This window comes from Lolium rigidum, chromosome 3 (assembly GCF_022539505.1).
Source record: "Lolium rigidum isolate FL_2022 chromosome 3, APGP_CSIRO_Lrig_0.1, whole genome shotgun sequence".
In the NCBI taxonomy this organism is placed as follows: Eukaryota; Viridiplantae; Streptophyta; class Magnoliopsida; order Poales; family Poaceae; genus Lolium; species Lolium rigidum.
The window spans coordinates 76,311,963-76,320,327 of record NC_061510.1 but is presented as its reverse complement, the minus strand read 5'-3'; positions in this window follow the sequence as shown (position 1 = coordinate 76,320,327).

Below are 8,365 nucleotides of genomic sequence, written 5' to 3'. Positions count from 1 at the left end.
GACCTCACGAAAACCTTTGAGAATCTCCGGCGGTACAATATGATGTTGAATCCGCTGAAGTGCGTCTTTGGCATGCCAGCTGGAAAACTCCTTGGCTTCATCGTCTCTCATAGAGGCATTGAGGTTAATCCGGATAAAATCAAGGCTATCCTGAACATCAAGAGGCCAACTTGTCTCAAATATGTGCAACGATTAACTGATTGTGTTGCAGCAATCAGTAGATTCGTTAGCCGTCTTGGCGAGAAGGCACTACCCTTATACAAATTGCTGAAGAAAACAGACAAATTTGTCTGGGATGACGCAGCAGACGCGACACTTCAGGAGTTGAAGGACATACTCTCCTCCCCACCCATCTTGGCAGCTCCAAGTGAGTCAGAGCCTATGCTCCTCTACCTGGTGGCCTACAACATGGTCATCAGCCTCGTAATCATGGTGGAGCGACAGGAAGAAGATCATGAGTACGGAGTCCAAAGACCAGTCTATTACATTAGCGAGGTACTAACAGAATCCAAGCAGAGATATCCTCACTTTCAGAAGCTAGCCTATGGCGTATTCCTAGGTAGCCGGAAGCTGAGACACTACTTCCAGGAGCATCCTATGACAGTCGTGAGCAAAGCTCCATTGTCAGCCATCATCAACAACTCCGACGCAACAGGGCGCGTAGCAAAGTGGGGCATAGAACTCTCTGCCTTCGACATCAACTACAAAGCCAGATCCTCGATCAAGTCCCAAGTATTGGCGGATTTATTCGTTGATTGGACTAAAGCGCCAGAAGGCACACCTGTGCCGGAACCTGAAGCATGGGTCATGAATTTTGACGGATCCAAGCAACATCAAGGCTCGGGGGCTGGAGTTATCCTGAAGTCACCTACCGGAGAAGAACTGCAGTACGTCCTGCAGATTCACTTCAAAGTTACAAACAATATGGCGGAATACGAGGCTCTACTACATGGTCTGCGCATCGCCAAGAAGATTGGGATCAAGCACATCATATGCTGCGGAGATTCCGACCTAGTGGCACACAACAAGTAGCCGGAACCTGGAACGCCAGAAACTCCATCTGGTGGCTTACATAGACGAAGTTGACAAGATCGCCAAATGCTTCCTCGGATATGAAGTCAAGTATCAGGAGAGATGACAACACAGCGGCATATATGCTGTCGAAGCTCGGATCCGGCAGGAAACCCATTCCGCCTGGAACTTTCCTTGAGCATCTACGAACACCCTCGGTGAAGGGCGCTAACCCGGAAAACCCAAACGTGACAGTGTCTCTGGCTAAGGAAGTGATGGTCATCACTCCGGCTTGGACCCGACCTTTCCTGGACTACCTCATCGACCAAAAGTTGGCGGAGGACGAAGTCCTCGCACGACAGGTCATCAGACGAGCAAGATCATACATAATCGTTGATGGACAGCTCTACAAACGAAGTGCAAATGGGGTATTTATGAAGTGCATCTCAAATCAAGATGGCATTGAAATCCTCAGAGAGATCCATGTAGGGGATTGTGGGCATCACACCGCTCCCAGGTCCCTCGTTGCAAAAGCTTTCCGGCAAGGTTTTTACTGGTTAACAGCTAAAGAAAATGCTGAGAAGATAGTGAAAACCTGTCGAGGTTGTCAGTACTATACTACTCAACCAAACGCTCCGGCTTAGGAGCTGAATACCATCCCTAACACTTGGTCGTTCTCGGTCTGGGGCTCGATATGGTCGGAAAATTAAAGAAATCAACTCCTGGCGGTTTTGAGTACCTCTTGGTCGCTATTGACAAGTTCAGTAAGTGGATCGAGGCAAAGCCAGTGAGAAAAGCTGATGGTGCTACAACACTAAAATTTGTGTGCAGCCTCGTAACGAGATTCGGCATCCCACACATCATAATCACAGACAATGGCACGAACTTTGCACAGGGAGAACTAAAGGATTATTGCAATGACGTAGAGATCCGGCTTGACCTTGCATCTGTGGCTCATCCACAATCCAACGGTCAGGTCGAACGAGCCAATGGCCTTATACTAGCCGGAATCAAACCTCGCCTTGAAGAACCACTGCGACGTGCAGCCGGAGCTTGGGTTGAGGAGTTAGATTATGTTATGTGGAGTTTACGAACTACCCCTAATAGGTCAACTGGGTTTACGCCTTTCTTCCTAGTCTACGGATCTGAAGCCGTGCTCCCCTCCGACATCATCCATGATTCCCCGCGAGTTTCCGCCTACAATGAAGAAACTGCCGACAAGGCTCAACAGTTATCTGTGGACCTAATCGAAGAGGCTCGGAATCTAGCTGACCAACGTTCCACCATGTACCAGCAGAAACTCCGACGCTACCATAGTCGTCGAGTTCAGAACCGCTCGTTTAAGGAAGGTGACTTGGTCCTCCGCCTTCGGCAGGTGAAAGAGCATAAGTTGCAATCTCCATGGGAAGGACCTTTCGTCATCAGCAAAGTGTTGCACAATGGATCTTACTACCTCGTTGATTTCCATGAGTTAAAAGATAGACCTGCCAATTGGTACCGGAAACGCAAACGAGAGGAGCCGGATGACATCTACGATGAAACAGACCATCCCTGGAATATAGCACAGCTACGTCCTTTCCACGCTTAGAAAATTTTCCGTATTACATACTTTGTAATAGTTATAATACATGATCAATGAAACAAAGCATATGGTTCACTCTTTGAGTCTTTTACCTCCTTTCGTTGTTCATTTTTCGATCGTGTATGTTTTCCGACTAAAACGTCAAAGCTAGATGTTTCCGCCTAGGCGTGTATGAAAGTTGTGATTTTCAAAATCGTCCTTCAGGACGTAAGCTTATGTTTTCTGGTTTATGAGTTTTCTGTTGCGAACTTATGGATTCCTGGTAGCGACTTCCGGCACCTTGGCTGGGGGCTTGTTTCCGCGGTTATTGACGGATCTCCATTGGGCTTCGTCGCCGTCGGCGAGTCTTTTCCGGCTAAAGGTCTTCCGGCTCGTGGAAGGTCAAATAAGCAAGCCGGAAAACTTAGAAGCTAGCACTTGCTTTCAGACAAACGAAACATGCACATAATATTAAACGGATAGCAGGATAAGTTTTTTCTGCCCACATGCACATGTTTTGTCCTAGCTACTTAAGAATATTTAAGTTATATTACAAACCCACAAATGGGCCAAAATGATGTATCTCATTGTTTTCTCAAGATTCACTCGGAGGATTCTGCATCATCCTCCGAGGCTTGATAAGTGCCATCCTTGCCGGAACCTTCGCCGGAGTCATCATCTGAACGATGCGCGCTGGACCCGGAGCCCTCCTCATCATCCTCATCGCCGGAGAACCCAGGCGGAGGAGCATGCTTCTTGTACCACGCGGAATGATCTACTCGCTGGGCAAAGAGCATGTCGAAGCCTTCGGTTTCCGCGAGAGCCTTCTTGATGTTGGTGCCCTTGGGGACTCCGCGTGCGACCGTAGCGAGGTCCATGGCGGGGAAGTAAGATTTGCTCATTGCCTGGGCAATCGAGGCGGCTCCGCGAGCTGAGGACTCTTGCCAGTCCCTGATCAGATCCGGCACCATCTTCATCATCTTCGTCATCGTGTCGATGAGTGAAGTGCATGCTCTCTTCATGGATAGCGTTTGGGCGATGCCATGGCAAGCTTGTAGGAGATCATCGATGGAATTCCGGGCCTCTTCGTACGCATCCGTCCTGGAAAGGGTAGACTCGTTTGTCCATTCAAAATTGAGACATGCTGATTCATACAAACAAAATGCATGGTCAGTTTCCGGGATAGGATGCAAAGCGTGCAAAGGAGATGCCGGAAAATACAAAGTCCTTACTGAAGATTAGCTCGTCAATATTAGTCGCCTCCGACTCGTAAGCTTTTGCCTTTGACACCAAATTTTTGATTCTCTGGTGGCTCGTCTTTAGCTTCTCGCCTATTTCCGACATAGCTTTGGCATGCTTCTCCTCCATTTCTTTCTTGGCTCTGGTCTCCTTTTCGGATGACTCCTTGAGGAAATTCTGGAGGGAGGTATGCTCGGCTTTTAGCACTTCAAGCTCGGCGGAGACTGAGTCGGCGGAGGGGTGCTTGGCAAGTTCCTTTGTAAGGCGGAAATCAAGGTCAAATTACACAAAGACACATTTAGATGATACAAAGTGCGTTGAGGAACTTCAAATAAGGCGGACCACTTACCCTCGTTATTTTTCAAACGAGCTTCCAGGATGTGTGATAATCTGCTGATCCTCCACCCCCTTCTTGGTCAGCTTTTCAATCTCCGCCTTCTGCTCCAGCACCAGCGTCCGCAAATCTTCATGCAGTTGATGGATGTTCTGTGAAGCATATAGGATTGGTGATACGTCTCAAACGTATCTATAATTTATTATGTTACATGCTTGTTTTATGACAATACCTACATGTTTTGTTCACACTTTATGATGTTTTTATGCGTTTTCCGGAACTAACCTATTAACGAGATGCCGAAGTGCCAGTTCCTGTTTTCTGCTGTTTTTGGTTTCAGAAATCCTAGTAAGGAAATATTCTCGGAATTGGACGAAATCAACGCCCAGCATCTTATAATTGCACGAAGCTTCCAGAACACCGGAGAGGCACCAGAGGGGGGACCTGGGGGGCCCACACGCCAGGCCGGCGTGGCCCAAGGGGGGCGCGCCCCCCTATTGTGTGGCGGCTCCGTAACCCCTCCGACTCTGCCTCTTCGCCTATTTAAAGGTCCTTGACCTAAATCTTTGATACGGATTGACGAAACACCAGAAAACCTTCCAGAGCCGCCGCCATCGCGAAACTCCAATTCGGGGGACAGAAGTCTCTGTTCCGGCACCCTGCCGGGACGGGGAATTGCCCCCGGAAGCCATCTCCACCGCCATCTTCACCGCCATCTTCATCGCCATCGCTGTCTCCATGATGAGGAGGGAGCAGTTCTCCACCGGGGCTGAGGGCTCTACCGGTAGCTATGTGGTTAATCTCTCTCTCTGTACCCCAATACAATGATCTCATGAATTGCTTTGCATGATTGAGATCCATATGATGAGCTTTGTATCACTATTAGTCTATGTGCTACTCATGTGATGTTATTAAAATAGTCTATTCCTCCTTCACGGTGTAATGGTGACAGTGTGTGCATCATGTAGTTCTTGGCGTAGGTTATGATCATAATCTCTTGTAGGTTATGGAGTTAATTATTACTATGATAGTATTGATGTGATTTATTCCCCCTTCATAGTGTAAAGGTGACAGTGTGTATGCTATGTTAGTACTCGGTTTAAATTGCAAAGATCTATTATGCCCTAAAGGTTACTTAAATATGAATGCCGAATGTTGTGGCACTTATTAACTCCGGCATTGAGGTGCTCTTGTAGCCCTACACAACGAATGGTGTTCATTATCAAACAAGAGTATATGTAGCACAAAGGAAGTGAACTTATTTATTATGTGATCAATGTTGAGAGTGTCCACTAGTGAAAGTAGGATCCCTAGGCCTTGTTTCCAATACTGCAAACACCGCTTATTTACTGTTCTGTTGCATGTTTACTCGCTGCCATATTTTATTCAGATTGCTATTACCACTCATATACATCCATACTACTTGTATTTCACTATCTCTTCGTCGAACTAGTGCACCTATACATCTGACAAGTGTATTAGGTGTGTTGGGGACACAAGAGACTTCTTGTATCGTGATTGCAGTGGTTGCTTGAGAGGGATATCTTTGACCTCTTCCTCCCCGAGTTCGATAAACCTTGGGTGATCCACTTAAGGGAAACTTGCTGCTGTTCTACAAACCTCTGCTCTTGGAGGCCCAACACTGTCTACAAGAATAGAAGCACACGTAGACATCAAGCACTTTTCTGGCGCCGTTGCCGGGGAGGAAAGGTAAAAGGCACTCACACTCCGGTCCCATGTAACTAAGTTATTTTCTGTTGCCGTTGTAAGTGCTCGAAGCTATTTCCTTTAGATCCTGCAATTGCATCTTTTTGTTTCTTGTTTTTATTTCACTAGTTAGGCATAATGGAAATCAACTATGAGCTTTTTAAGCTATTTCCTCAGTTAAGACATGGATTGTTTGCTGCGAAAATTAAAAAACCTATGTAATCTTATTTGCATGCTAGTAGCAATGATATTAGTATGAACGCTTTGAACACCATTGTTGCTAATGATATGGAAAATTCTAAGCTTGGGGAAGCTGGTTTTGATGAGCATGACATTTTTAGTCCCCCAAGCATTGAGGAGAAAATTTTCTTTGATGATACTTTACCTCCTATTTATGATGATTATAATGATAGTGGTCTTTTGGTGCCGCCTACTATGGAGAGTAAATTTTATTATGATTATAATATGCCTCCTACACTTGATAAGAATAATAATGATAGCTACTTTGTTGAATTTGCTCCCACTACAACTAATAAAATTGATTATGCTTATGTGGAGAGTAATGATACTTTTATGCATGTGAATAAGAATGCTTTATGTGATACTTATATTGTTGAGTTTGTTCATGATGCCTCCGAAAGTTATTATGAGAGAGGAAAATATGGTTGTAGAAATTTTCATGTTACTAAAACACCTCTCTATATGCTGAAATTTTTGAAGTTACACTTGTTTTATCTTTCTATGCTTGTTGCATTATGATTCATGAATTTGTTTATTTACAAGATTCCTATGCATAGGAAGCATGTTAGGCTTAAATTTGTTTCATACTTGCCTTTTGATGCTCTCTTTTGCTTCAACTACTATTTCTTGAGAGTGCATCATCAAAATTGCTGAGCCCATCTTAATGGCTATAAAGAAAGCACTTCTTGGGAGATAACCCATGTCTTTATTTTGCTACTGTTTTATTGTGTCTTGGAAGTTGTTACTACTGTAGCAACCTCTCCTTATCTTATTTTATTGCATTGTTGTGCCAAGTAAAGTCTTTGATAGCAAGGTTCGTACTAGATTTGGATTACTCGCACGAAACGGATTTCGTCCGTCACGAATTTGGGCGTGGTTCTCTCGTAGGTAACTCAGAAAAATCTGCCAATTTACGTGCATGATCCTCAGATATGTACGCAACTTTCATTCAATTTGAGCTTTTTCATCTGAGAAAGTTAAGTTCCTCTGGAAAATTCGTCTTTACGGATTGTTCTGTTTTGACAGATTCTGCCTTTTATTTCGCATTGCCTCTTTTACTGTGTTGAGTGGATTTCTTTGTTCCATTAACTTTCAGAAGCTTTGTGCAATGTCCAGAAGTGTTAAGAATGATTGTGTCACCTCTGAACATGTGAATTTTTGATTATGCACTAACCCTCTAATGAGTTTGTTTTGAGTTTGGTGTGGAGGAAGTTTTCAAGGGTCAAGAGAGGAGGATGATATACTATGATCAAGGAGAGTGAAAAGTCTAAGCTTGGGGATGCCCCCGTGGTTCATCCCCTGCATATTTCAAGAAGACTCAAGCGTCTAAGCTTGGGGATGCCCAAGGCATCCCCTTCTTCATCGACAACTTATCAGGTTTCTTCTCTTGAAACTATATTTTTATTCGGTCACATCTTATGTACTTTACTTGGAGCGTCTATTTGTTTTTGTTTTGTTTGAATAAGTTCATCCTTGTGTGGGAGAGAGACACGCTCCGCTCGTTCATATGAACACATGTGTTCTTAGCTTTACTTTTAATGTTCATGGCGAAGGTTGAAACTGCTTCGTTCATTGTTATATGGTTGGAAACAGAAAATGCCTCATGTGGTAATTGGTATAATGTCTTGAATAACTTGATACTTGGCAATTGTTGTGCTCATATAGATCATGTTTAAGCTCTTGCATCATGTACTTTGCACCTATTAATGAAGAACTACATAGAGCTTGTTAAAATTTGGTTTGCATGATTGGTCTCTCTAAGTCTAGATATTTTCTGGTTAAGGTGTTTGAACAACAAGGAGACGATGTAAAGTCTTATAATGCTTACAATACGTTCATATGTGAGTCTTGCTGCACCGTTTTACACTTGAGTTTGCTTCAAACAACCTTGCTAGCCTAGCCTTATATTGAGAGGGATTCTTCTCGTGCATCCAAATCCTTGAGCCAAAAACTATGTCATTTGTGTCCACCATACCTACCAACTACATGGTATTTCTCCGCCATTCCAAAGTAAATTGCTTGAGTGCTATCTTTAAACAATTCAAAAGTTATTACCTCTTATTTGTGTCAATGTTTTATAGCTCATGAGGAAGTATGTGGTGTTTATCTTTCAATCTTGTTGGGCAACTTTCACCAATGGACTAGTGGCTTCATCCGCTTATCCAATAATTTTGCAAAAAGAGCTGGCAATGGGGTTCCCAGCCCCGAATTAATTAACTTTCATAAAGTTACAAATAGACACTCCTCCATGGTATGTGATTGTTGGTCGGCAC